Genomic DNA, 14,209 nt, shown 5'->3' with positions numbered 1-14,209 from the left:
CATATTATGGCTCTACCATTATCAAAAGTGTCTTTAAAATTACTCTGGTAAAAAGAAAAGAAGAAAATTGCTCTGGCATCACCTACCTGGTAGATAGGAGAAAGAGAAAATGTGGCAGGATCGAGTCACAGAACTCCACCTAGATACAATAAGGCTGGGAAATTTACTTTAGCTTTGTGTTAAGGAAAAGAAAACAGCTTTTATAAGCATTTAGTCAGTCTCTGCCAGAGCAAGTTCGACCTCTGTGGACCTGTTTCTTGTCATGATACTGAAGGGAACAGATCAGCAATTGGTTTAAAGGTCAAATGCTAGCTCTAAGTTAAGAGATTTTTTAAAAATAAAATAAACATATTAAACAACTAGTCAGTATTCATTGAACAGCAAGGTCTAACTACCCTGACATTTCTGAGGAAATTGACAATTCTGAGGAAATGTCAGGGTTTTCATACTCAGGCTTATTCCATGGTTAGCAGATCTTTGTCTGTTTGACCTGCACCACACTAAGAAGAAATTATGAATATCTGCATAAGGAGAATTCTAGTTCCTGGAATGATAAAGGGGATAGTATCAGACTAACTCTCCTACCAAAAACACTTTTTAACCCCAGACAAAATATTTTAAAACCACTCTTTTAAGGCCTAGAATACAATAAAAAGCAGACAGAAACCAAAGGGTACAAAATCCCTGAAAAGAGGAAAAAAATGAGGTGAGCTCCACATTTATCCAGCTGTTGTTTTACCCAAAAGTACTTCTCAGTTCATGAGGCACAGGAGAGATTGAACTGAAACAGAAAGTCTTAACAGGATAATGATATTGGGGTCAGAGTTCAAGGTTGCCAGAGTGGCTGGAAATTAAGGGTGAAAATCCTAGAAAGGAGTGAGCCACGGAGCAGGGACCTCTGAAATCTGCATACAAATTCCCTCATATCTTGGTTCTCCCTAACCCATATATACACACATATATTTACTTTAAGAAATCTAGAAAAAAGCAACAACTAGAAAGGAAACGTATAGAGCAGAGATTTCAGCTGCTGCCAAGTGTTGGGGAGACAGAGTTTGGCATTTGAATTATAACAAATTAGAATTTATAAAAATCTCAAGTTTTCCACTAAAACCCAGACAGTATCAAAAGGACCATAAATCATGATCAAAGACTTCCACAGGATGAAGGAGAAATACAAAATAGGTTCACCCTAACAAAACCTAAAACAAAGCTTTCAAAGGATATACCAAAACAAAACTCAACACTTTTTAGAATAAGAGCGTATAATCCAGAGTCTCCACAATTTTCAATCTAGAATGAAAATTTAATAATATACAAAGAAGCAAGAAAATATGACTTAAAATCTAGGGGAAATGGCCTAAAGATGCTGACCTACAGATGCCCCTTGTGTTGAAATTAGCAGACAGGATTTAAAACTGCTATTAAAAATACAGTAAAGGGGTGCCTGGGTGGCTCAGTGGGTTAAATCCCAGGGTTCTGGGATCGAGCCCCACATCAAGTTCTCTGCTCAGCCCGGAGTCTGCTTCCCTTCTTCTCTCTCTCTCTCTCTCTCTGCCTGCCTCTCTGCCTATTTGTGATCTCTGTCAAATAAATAAAAATAAAATCTTTAAAAATACAGTAAAGGATTTATCAGAAAAGAAGAACAGAAGGGGTGAACAAATGGGAGGAGCTCAGCAAATAGATGGAAACTGTAAGAATCAAGTGAAAACCCTAAAACTGGAAATTACAATATCTTCAATGGAAGGGTCATTGGATGGGCTTAGTAGCAGAAAGTACAAAACAAAACAAAAAGAAATCATGTAACTTAAATTAAAATAATATAAAGTGGTAATAAAAATTATCCAAACTGAAGCACAGAAAAAAAAAATAGAATGAAAAAAGAAGAGAATCCAGGACATGTGGAGTGATACCAAAAGGTTTACATTTGTATAATTGGGATCCCAAGAGGAATGAGAGTAGATAGAAAAATGTTTGAATAAATAATAACTGAGTTTTCTCTAAAATTGTTGAAAGACATCAACGTCTAGATCTGAGACACTCAGCAGAAGTTCAGGCAGGATAAATACAATTAGAACACATTCAAGTAAACCAGAATCAAACTGCTGAAAATCACAGATAAATCTTAAAGCAAACAGAAAACAAGGACACATTAGAGTCAGGAGAACATCTATAAGAATTTTAAATTATCCCACATCAGAAATAATGGAAGCTAGGGGTACCCAGGTGGCTCAGTTGGTTAAGCAGCTACCTTCAGATCAGGTCATGACCTCAGTTTCCTGGGATAGAGTCCCATGTCCAGTTCTCTGCTCAACGAGGAGCCTGCTTCTTCCTCTCCCTCTGCCTGCTGCTCCACCTGCTTGTGCCCTTTCTCTCTCTCAAATAAATAATAAAATATTTTTTAAAAAAGGAAGAAAGAATGGAAGCTAAAAAATAATAGAATAATATATTTAAAGTGATGAAAGAAAAAGCCCTACAAACTAAGAACTCTATATTCACAGAAAAGAGCCTTTAAAAATAAAGGAGAGGGATACCTGGGCGGCTCAGTCAGTTAAGCATCTGCCTTCAACTCAGGTGGTTATCTTGGAGTCCTAGGATCATGACCTAAGCCCAAGACAAATGCTTAACCAACTGAGCCACCCAGGCACCCCAAATGAGAGAATTCTTAAAAGATCAAAGTAAATGGAGAAAATTTTTAAGTGTAATTAATGGGTTTAGAAAACTAAAAATGTGAAGATGTTGGTTCTCCCCAATTGATCTATAGATTCAGTGTTGTGAATACATGCCCACAAATTTGATAATCTAGATAAAATGGACTAATTCCTTGAAAGACAGTATCTGCCAAAACTCACAAAAGAAGAAATGGAAAATATGAATAGACCTGTATCTATTAAAGAAATTGAATCAATAATTAATAACCTCCCAAAACATAAAACACCAGGCCCAGTGAGTTCACTGGTGAATTTTACCAAACATTTAAGGAAGGAATTATACCAAATCTCTATAATGTCTTTCAGAAGTAGAGAAGCAGAGAGAATAATTCCTAACTCATTCTATAAGGACAATATTACCCTAATACCAAAACCAGACAAAGTCATTACAAGAGAAGGAAACTACAAACCATTTTCCCTCATAACATAGACACAAAAATCCTCAACAAAATATTAGGAAGTTGAATCCAAAAAAGTATAAAAAGACCAATACACCACAACCAAGTGGGATTTATCATAGGTATACAAGTCTGGTTCAACATTAGGAAATCAATTAATGTGATCCATTATGTCAACAAACTGAAAGTGAAAAATCACGTGATCATATCAATAGATTAGGAAAAAAGCATTTGAGAAGATCCAACACTCGTTCATGCTAAAAACTCTCAGTAAACAATGAATACAGGAGAATCTCTTCAACTTAATAAAGACCATTAAAAAAAAAACTATAGCTAACATTATACTTACAGGTGAGAAACTAGAAGCTTTTACATGAAGATCAGGTACAAGGAAAAGATTGTCCCTCTCTCCACTCCTTTTTAATATTGTACTGGGAGTACTTGCTAATGCAGTAAGGCAAGAAAAGGAAGTAAAAGATATATAGACCCGGAAGGAAGAAATTAAAATTTTCTTTGTTTAGAGATGATATATTTGTCTATGTTGAAAATTCAAAAGAATCAACAAAAAACCCTTGAAACTTAACTGAAATTAAAATAAAAACTTTAAAAAAGATTTTTATAAGATTTGCAGATGAAGTAAAAGAAAAAATTATTGAAACTAGTGAACAATTATACCAAGGTTACAGGATACAGATTAATATAAAAAAGCCAATTGCTTTCCTATATTCCAACAAAGAACAAATGGAATTTGAAATTAAAAACACAATATCCTTTATATTTGCACTCTCAAAAATGAAACACGTAGGTATAAATGTAACAAAATATGTATAAGAGCCATATGAAGAAAACAATAAATCTGATCTCTGATCAAAGAAGAGCTAAATAAATGGATTGGTGTTCCATGTGCATAAATAGGAAAACTCAGCATTGTCAAGATTGACCTACAGATTCAATGGAATACCAATCAAAATCCCAGCAAGTTATTTTACAGATATGGACAAACTGATTCCCAAATTTATATGGAGAGGCAAATGACCTCAACTAGCCAAAACAATATTGAAGAAGAAAGTTGGAAGACTGATGCTATGCAACTTCAAGACTTTTTTTTTTAAAGATTTTATTTATTTGTTTGTTTGCTTGTTTGTTTATTATTTGAGAATGAGAGAGAGAGAGTTTGAGAGGAGAGAGGTCAGCAGGAGAAGCAGACTTCCTGTCAAGCAGGGAGCCCGATCTGGGACTTGATGCCAGGACTCTAGGATCATGACCTGAGCCGAAGGCAGTCGCCTAACAAACTGAGCCACACAGGCATCCACAACTTCAAGACTTACTATAAAGTTACAGTAATCAAGACAGTATGGTATTGATAACAATATAGACAAATAGGTTAAAGGAACAGAAGAGCCCAGAAGGAGATTCACTGCAATCCCAGGGGACATTTTTATACAAATAGACAAACTGATTTTACAATTTATATGAAAATACAAAAACCCTTAGAATAATCAAGATAATCTTGTGGTAGAAAACGACAGTAGAAGTGCACAAATGTAAGACTAGCCAGTATGATACTGACATAAAAATAGATAAGTAGACTAATGGAACACAATAGAAAGTCCAAGTAGAGACCTGCATATTTAGTCCATTGATTTTCTTCAAAGAAATCAATGAAATTAATGGGAAAGGAAGAGTTTTCAAACTTGATCTTAGAAAAATTGGATTTGTAAATGGAAGGGAAAAAACCTCAACCCTTCCTTCATGCCATACTCAAAAACTAATTTAAGGGGCACCTGGGTGGCTCATTTAGTTAAGCATCTGCCTTCAGCTCAGGTCATGATCCCAGGATCCTGGGATCAAGCACCTAGTCAGGCTCCCTGCTCAGCAAGGAACCTGCTTTTCCTTCTCCCTCTGTCTGCTGCTCCCCCTGCTTGTTCTCTCTCTCTCCCTCTCTCTCTTTCTCTTTCTCTGTGTCAACTAAATAAAATATTTTTTAAAAATTAATTTGAAATGGAACATAGACCTAAATGTAGAACTATAATAGTCCTAGAGGATATAAGAAAACTGGAAAATTTACAAATATGTGGAGGTTAAACAACCTGTTACTGAACAAAGAAGAAATCAAAAGAGAAATTAAAAAATACTTGAGTGAATGAAAATGGAAATTAATATACCAAAACATGGGCTTTGGCAGAAGTAACTCAAAGGAGGAAGTTTATAGCAATAAATGAAAGATCTCAACTAAATAACCTAACTTTACACTGCAAGGAACTAGGAATAGACAAACTAAACCCAAAGTTAGTAGAAGGAAGAAAATAACAAAGTTCAGAGTGGAAATAAATGAATTAGAAACTAAAAGGACAATAGAAATGACCAATGAGACAAGAGCTATTTTTAAAAGATAAACAAAATAGATAAATCTTCAGCTAGATTCACCATGATAAAATAGAGACAACTCAAATAAAATCAGAAATGAAAGAGACATTGCTGTCGATGCCACAGAAATCTAAAGGGTCATAAGAAACTACTATGAAAAATTATATGCGAACATATTAGACAAGTTAGAGCAAATGGATAAATTCCTAGAAACATACAACCTATCAAGACTGAATCATGAAGAAATAGAAAAATTGAACAGACTCATTACTAGTAAGGAGATTGAATCAGTAACCAAAAACTTCCCAGCAAACAAAAGTTAGATCACTGTGAATTGTACCAAACACTTAAAGAATTAGCACCAATCCTTCTCAAATTCTTCCAAAATGTAGAAGAGGAAGGAACAGTTCCAAACTCATTTTATGAGGCCACCATTCGTCTGATACAAAAACCAGACAGAGAGACTACAAGAAAAGAACATTACAGGTCAATATCCTAATGATTACAGATGCAAAAAATTCAAAATATTAGAAACTCAAATTCAACAATACATTAAAAGTATCATGATCAAGTGGGATTTATTCCAGGGATTCAAGGATGGTTCAACATCTGCAATTTAATCAATATACCCCATTAACAAAATGAAGGATAAAAAAATCATATGATCATTTCAGTGGATACAGAAAAAGCATTTGACAATTTCTTTCTATTGAAAAGAAATAGTGGATTTGGAGGGAATGTACCTCAGCATAATAATACCTGACAAGCGCACAGCTAACATAATATTCAATAGTGAAGAACAGAAAACTTGGGCGCCTGGGTGGCTCAGTGGGTTGAGCCGCTGCCTTCGGCTCAGGTCATGATCTCAGAGTCCTGGGATCGAGTCCCGCATCGGGCTCTCTGCTCAGCAGAGAGCCTGCTTCCCTCTCTCTCTCTCTCTGACTGCCTCTCCGTCTGCTTGTGATTTCTCTCTGTCAAATTAATAAATAAAATCTTTAAAAAAAAAAAAAAAAAAAAAAGAACAGAAAACTTTTCCTCTAGGATAAGAAGCAAGACAAGGATGCCCACTGTCCACATTTTTATTCAACCTAGTATTGGAGGTCTTAGTGATAAAGGAGTCCTAGGCAAGAAAAAGAAATAAAAGGCATCAAATCAGAAAGGAAGAAGTACAACTATTACTATTTGCAAATGACATAGTAGTATATGTAGAAAACCCTAAAGACTCAAAAAAACTGTTAAAATTATTAAAAATTTTCAGGAAAAATGGTTAGAATTAATAAACAAATTCAGGAAATTTGCAGGATGCAAAATCAGTACGCAAAATCAGTTTTGTTTCTATGCACTGATAGTGAGCTATCAGAAAAAGATTTTAAGAAAATAATCCCATTTACAATTATATCAGAAAGAATGAAATACCTAGGAATAAATATAACCAAGGAGATGAAAGACTTATATATGAAAACTATAAGATATTGATGGAAAAAAACTGACATAAATAAAAAGAAAGGTACTCCATGCTCTTAGATTGCAATATTGCTAAAATGTTCATACTAGCCAAAGCAACCTACAGATTCAGTGCGATCCTTATCAAAATTCCAGTGGCATTCTTCACAGAAATAGAACAAACAATCCTAAAATGTATACAGAACCCCCCTACATACACACACACACACACACACACACACACACACACACGCACACACACAAGAAAAGAAAAAAATTCCAAAAGAAGTGTTTTTTTTTAAAGATTAATAAAAATCACAAAGTTCTTGCATGAGTGAACAAAAAAGAGATAGAAAGAAGGCATTAAAAACAACACTCAGAATAAAAGGGAATAAAGAAGGATGGTAGATTTAAAACATAACAAGAACTTATGAACAGCCTTATGCCAGTAAGTCTTAAAACTTAGAAGAATTTTTAGAAAAAAATTAATTTGCCACGCCCAGCTAAAGATAAAATAGACAGCCTGAATCATTCTATAGTTATTAAAGAAATTAGTTTAAAACCTTCTGACAAAGAAAACAGCAGTAGGTTGAGATGGTTTTACCCCCATCTTATGCTAAATATTCAAAGAACAGGTAACCCCAACCTAACACAAAATATTGCAGAGTTTAGGAAAAAAATGAAAATACCTTTCAGCTTATTTTGCTAGCATAATTTAATAACAGATATGACAGGGATTGCAATAGCATCAAAAAGAATAAAATACTTAGGAATAAATTGAGCAAAAGATATGCAAGACTTGTACACTGAAAACCATAAGACATTAATGAAAAAAAGTTTTTAAAAGATCTCAGTAAATGGGGGTGCCTGGCTGGCTCAGTGGGTTTAAAGCCTCTGCCTTCAGCTCAGGTCATGATCTCAGGGTCCTGGGATTGAGTCCTGCATCAGGCTCTCTGCTCAGCAGGGGGCCTGTTTCCCCCACTCTTTCTGCCAGCCTCTCTGCCTCCTTGTGATCTCTGTCTGTCAAATAAATAAATAAAATCTTTTTTAAAATTTTTTTAAAATATCTCAATAAATGGAAAAACATCACATGTTCATGGTTTGAAAGATATTGTCAAGATGATAGTACTGCCCCAGATGATCTACAGATTCAATCCACTCCCTATCAAAATCTCAGATTACTTTCTTGCAGAAATTGACAAGCTGATCCTAAAATTCATATGGAAACATAAAGACCTGGAGTGACCAAAACAATCTTGAAAAAAACAAAAACAGAATAGGAGTATTCACACTTCTCAATTTCAAAACTTACAGAAAAGCTGCATTATCAAGACAGTGTGGTAATGGCATAAAGATATATGGAATAGAATCAATGAACTAGAATTGGTAGTCCAGAAATAAGCCTTTACATTTATGATCAATTGTTGTTTGATAAGGATGTCAAGACAACCGAATGGGGAAAGAACGGTCTCTTTTTTTTTTTAAGATTTTATTTATTTATTTGACAGACAGAGATCTCAAGTAGGTGGAGAGGCAGGCAGAGAGAAAGAGAGAGAAGGAAGCAGGCTTCCCGCTGAGCAGAGAGCCCAATGCAGAGGCTCAATCCCAGGACCCTGGGACCATGACCTGAGCTGGAGGCAGAGGTTTTAACCCACTGAGCCACCCAGGTGCCCCAAGAACTGTCTTTTCAACAAACAACTGATGCTGGGACAATTGGATATCTATATGCAAGAGTGTGAAATTGGATCTCTTCTTTACAAATATGAGAGTTAAAACTATGCAGCCCTTAGAAGAAAACAGAAGTAAATCTTCATGACCTTTGATTAGGCAATGATCTCTTGACACCAAAAGCACAAAAGGAAAATAGACAAACTAAACTTGATCAAATTTAAATTATGTTATATGTCAACTGTGCCTCAATACAAAGCTTTTTAAATTTTGTGTGCAATTGAAAAATGAAAAGCACAAAAAATGGGAGAAAATATTTGCAAATCATGTATCTGATAAGGGACTGGTATCTAGAATATATAAAGAACCGTTATAATTCAGTAATAAAAAGACAAATAATGCAATTAAAAATAGTCAAAGGATTTGAATAAATATTTCTCTCAGGCTCATTAGTCATCAAGGAAATGAAAATAAAAACTATAGTGAAGTACTACTTCATACCCATTTGGATGGTTCTAATTTTTTTTAAATGGTGAAAAGACAATAGGACAATCAGACAATAAGGAAAAAAGTACAGTTTGAACCTTTACCTCATACCATACTTCAAAAATTGAAGACTTAAGTGTGAAAGACAAACAATAATGCTTTTGGAAGAAAATACTGGAAAAAAATCTTTATGATTTTAGGATGAGAAAGATTTTGTTTGTTTTTTACTTTTTATTTTGAAGTAATTTTATTTTATTTTTTTTTAAGATTTTTTATTTATTTCTCAGAGAGAGGGAGAGAGAGCAAGCACAGGCAGACAGAATGGCAGGCAGAGGCAGAGGGAGAAGCAGGCTCCCTGCCGAGCAAGGAGCGCGATGTGGGACTCCATCCCAGGACGCTGGGATCATGACCCGAGCCGAAGGCAGCGGCTTAACCAACTGAGCCACCCAGGCGTCCCTGAAGTAATTTTAAACTTGCAGAAAAGTTGCAAATATTATACGAAGAATTCTCTTGTGCACTTCTATCTCTCTCAAGTAAATAAATAAATTAAATATATCTTAAAAATGTGATATATATGTACAATTGGTATTATTCAGTCTTAAGGAAGTGTGATTCATACCACAACATGGGTGAGCCTCAAAAACATGATGCTAAGTGAAACTAGTCAGTCACAAAAAGACAAATACTGCTTGATTTCACTTTTATGAGATACCAAGAACAGACAATTTCATAGAGACAGAAAGTAGAATAGTTGTTAACTGGGTCTGAGAGGAGTAGGGAATGTAGGAGTTGGTATTTAATGGGGACAAAATTTCTGATTAACAAAATGAAAAGTGTTCCAGAGATAGATGGTGGTGACAGTAGCACAACAATGTAAATGTATTTAATAGAACTAAACTGTATACTTTAAAATGGTTAAAATGATAAATTTTATGTGTATTTTACTATAGGTTTTTAAAACAAAAATAATACATAGTGGGTTGTTCATACTTGAGTGTTTGTTATATTATTTAGATCTTACAGATACATTGTTGCCTGTTGCATCTACTCAAAATTTAATTTTTTTAAAAATTTAACTATATGCTTGGAAAGATTTGAGATTCATTCTTTTTTTAAAAAATATTTGTTTATTTGACAGAGAGAGATCACAAGTCGGCAGAGAGGCAGGCAGAGAGAGACGGGGAAGCAGGCTCCCCACCAAGCAGGGAGCTTGATGCGGGGCTCAATCCCAGGACCCTGGGATCATGACCCAAGCTGAAGGCAGAGGCTTTAATCCACTGAGCCACCCAGACACTCCTTGAGATTCATTCTTAAGAAACATCAGGCTTTGGTGATGAATTAGATGTGGGCAGTCGAAGGAGAAGGGGAATTTTCAGCATTGAGCGTGAGAAGGGAAAACAATGGTAGACTGAGCCTATAAACATACTAATTGTATTATGCTTTGGACTTTAAAGTTTGAGGTTCCTAGCAGATATTGGAAAGAAATACCTAGTTAGTTCTATGAGGCTAGAGCTCAGAAAGAGGTGAGAATTGAAAGACTTTGGGAGAACTGTCATTATTTAATGCCATGGACCATAGGCATGTATGATATCTCCTAAGTAAAGAATGTAGCCAGAACAGAGAAGAGGGCTTAGGGCCATCCTTGAGCATGCCATTATTTAGTGGTTAGACAGAGCAGGAGGCAGCAAAGACCTAAGGAGGAATGGCCAGAGAAATAAGAGGAAAGCTAGGGAGTACGGTATCAGAGTTGCCAACAGCTGAGCTTTTTTTATGGATGTGCCTTTCCCATGGATTTTCTCTGTACTACTCTGTATATCTCCATATTATCCATGTTACTTTTCTGTATGTGTGTTTTCTGCCATTTTCCTCTACTTGTAGTTGCAAAGATGTCTGATTTCTCCCCCTGATTTATTTTTATATCTCTCTACCCAATTTTCTCTTTTATCATTTTCTTGATTTCCCTTTTATCTTTCCTTCCACTTCTCAATTTACTTCTTTTTTAGTTTTTTAAAAATTTTTTATTAACATATAATGTATTATTAGCCCGAGGGGTACAGGTCTGTGAATTGCCAGGTTTACACACTTCACAGCACTCACCATAGCACATACCCTCCCCATGTCCACAACCCAGTCAATTTACTTCTTAAGTGACTCTAATACACTATTTACGCATTTTATAATTCTATTATTTATGATGTTTTAAACAAAACTTTGTGTTGCTAATTATTTAAAAGTTACTCTAAGATTTTATATCCAATACTAAAAGAAGAAGAGGAAGAAGAAGAACCCAGTAAATTAAATAGTCCCCCATATTTTCTTTTGTCTCTTTTGATTTTCTTTGTGAGATAGGGGATTGGTTTTGTTGTTTCATTTTAAAATTGTATTTAATTCTCTTTTCCTGTATTAAGAAAATGATGTCTTTTTTTTTTTTCCTTTGAGAGAGAAAGCACACAGTGGTGTGGGGGTGTGGTAGGAGGGACAGAGAAAGATGGAGAGTCTTAAGCAGGCTCCACACCCAGTGTAGAGCCCAGTGCAGGATTTGATCTCATGACCCTGAGATCATGACCTGAACCAAAATCAAGAGTTGGATGGTTGGGGCACCTGCGTGGCACAGTGGGTTAAGCTGCTGCCCTCGGCTCAGGGCATGATCTCAGGGTCCTGGGATCGAGTCCCGCATAGGGCTCTCTGCTCAGCGGGGAGCCTGCATCCCCCCACCCCTGCCTGCCTCTCCATCTGTTTGTGATCTCTCTCTGTCAAATAAATAAATAAAATCTTAAAAAAAAAAAAAAAGAGGGGCGCCTGGGTGGCTCAGTGGGTTAAAGCCTCTGCTTTTGGCTTGGGTCATGATCCCAGGGTTCTGGGATCGAGCCCCGCTCAGCAGGGAGCCTGCTTTCCTTCCTCTCTCTTTGCCTGCCTCTCTGTCTACCTGTGATCTCTGTCTGTCAAGTAAATTAAAAAAAAAAAAAAAGAGTTGGATGGTTAACTGACTGAGCCACCCAGGTCCCCTAAATGATGTCATTTTTAAAGTAGTTATGGCTATCTCAATGATCTAAAATTAATGCTTTATGTGCAGATATATACATATTATGCACAGGTCCTTTTGTATTTATAAAACAAAATTGTGTATTATTACAAGGCAAGGTTTTGGTGGTTTTTTCTTTCCCAAAACCATTGTCTCCCAGAAAAAGGGGTGTATTTGAGTCTTTACAAATATTTTACGTTCTCTAAATTACTTTGTTTTTAAAGAGAAAGTATCAATTGAGGAGAGGACTCAGCTTGAAATAGCCTTAGTATTTATTTCAAATACTTAGAGAAATTATCTGAGAGAAATGCAGCCACTCTGGAAAACAGCATGGAGGTTCCCCAAAATGTTGAAAATAGAACTGCCCTATGACCCAGCAATTGCACTATTGGGTATTTACCCTAAAGATACAAACGTAGTGATCCAAAGGGGCACGTGCACCCGAATGTTTATAGCAGCAATGTCCACAATAGCCAAACTATGGAAAGAACCTAGATGTCCATCAACAGATGAATGGATCAAGAAGATGTGGTATATATACACAATGGAATACTATGCAGCCATCAAAAGAAATGAAATCTTGCCATTTGCGACAACATGGATGGAACTAGAGTGAATCATGCTTAGCGAAATAAGTCAAGCAGAGAAAGACAACTATCATATGATCTCCCTGATATGAGTAAGTGGTGATGCAACATGGGGGCTTAAGTGGGTAGGAGAAGAATAAATGAAACAAGATGGGAATGGGAGGGAGACAAAACATAAGTGACTCTTAATCTCACAAAACAAACTGAGGGTTGCTGAGGGGAGGGGGTATGGGAGAAGGGGGTGGGAATTTGGACATTGGGGAGGGTATGTGCTTTGGTGAGTGCTGTGAAGTGTGTAAACCTGGTGATTCACAGACCTGTACCCCTGGGGATAAAAACATATGTTTATAAAAAATAAAAAAAATTTTTAAAAAAAGTAAATAAAAGAAATTTAACACAAGTTTATTAAGTATTTCTTGAAATATGAATTGAATTGAAAATTATAAACACTAAATGTTATTTAATGAGCCTACAGAAGATCACTTTCAAAAGCAACATACACGAATAGATAAAGAAGATGTGATATATATGAACACAATGGAATATTATTCAGCCATTAAAAAAGAATGAAATCTTGCCATTTGCAATGACATGTATGGAGCTGGAACAATTAATGCTAAGTGAAATAAGTCAGAGAAAGACAAATACCATATGATTTCACTCATTTGTGGAATTAAGAAACAAAACAAACAGGCAAAGGGAAAAAAATAGATAAACCTAGAAACAGACTCTTAATTATGGAGAACAAACTTGGTTACCAGAGGGGAAGTGTGTGGGGGGATAGGGGAAATAGATGATGGGGATTAAGGAGTGTACTTGTGAGGAGAACCAGGTGTTACATGGAAGTGTTGAATCACAATATTGTACACCTGAAACTAATACAACATTGTATATTAACTAATTGGAATTTAAAACTTTTTTTAAAAAGGTAGATAAAGGGACAAAATATGTATATGTAAGGTATATACAAAAGAGGAAAAATACATTTAATTGATTAAGCAAGGGAGAACACATGACATGTAGAGACTAACTTTGGAAAAGAGTAGGACATGTCTTGCAAAACAAAAACAACAAAAGCAAAGTACATCATGGGAATGTAAATTGCAAAATCCAGATGGTGTTTACCTTTGAAAAGCTGGGGAGATGGGGTGGGAATCAGAGGACATATAAAGATGGCTTCAACTTTACAATCTATTGTTTCTTCTATTTTTTTAAAAGATTTTATTTATTTATTTGACAGATATCACAAGTAGGCAGAGAGGCAGGCAGAGAGAGAGGGGGAAGCAGGGTCCCTGCTGAGCAGAGAGCCCAATGTGGGGCTCGATCCCAGGACCCTGGGATCATGACCTGAGCCAAAGGCAGAGATTTTAACCCACTGAGCCACCCAGGTGCCCCATATTGTTTCTTCTAAAGAAGAGAGGAATTTCCATCCATCCATCAATCAATCAATCAATAAAGATTTGAAGCAGATGAGGGGAAATATTAAAAGGTGACCAGCTATCATATATTTCTCTTTTCTGTGTGCTT

At 35.8% G+C, this 14,209-nt stretch overlaps 1 protein-coding gene across 1 annotated transcript in view; it reads left to right on the top strand.

The window, feature by feature from the left end:
- PARP4 (poly(ADP-ribose) polymerase family member 4) overlaps nucleotides 1-14,209 on the top strand; it is a 106,279-nt gene that overhangs the window by 84,842 nt on the left and 7,228 nt on the right.

The sequence above is a fragment of the Mustela erminea genome, chromosome 15 (assembly GCF_009829155.1).
Source record: "Mustela erminea isolate mMusErm1 chromosome 15, mMusErm1.Pri, whole genome shotgun sequence".
Lineage (NCBI taxonomy): Eukaryota > Metazoa > Chordata > Mammalia > Carnivora > Mustelidae > Mustela > Mustela erminea.
The sequence above is the reverse complement of the archived record's forward strand: the minus strand, read 5'-3'. Positions and strand labels throughout refer to the sequence as shown.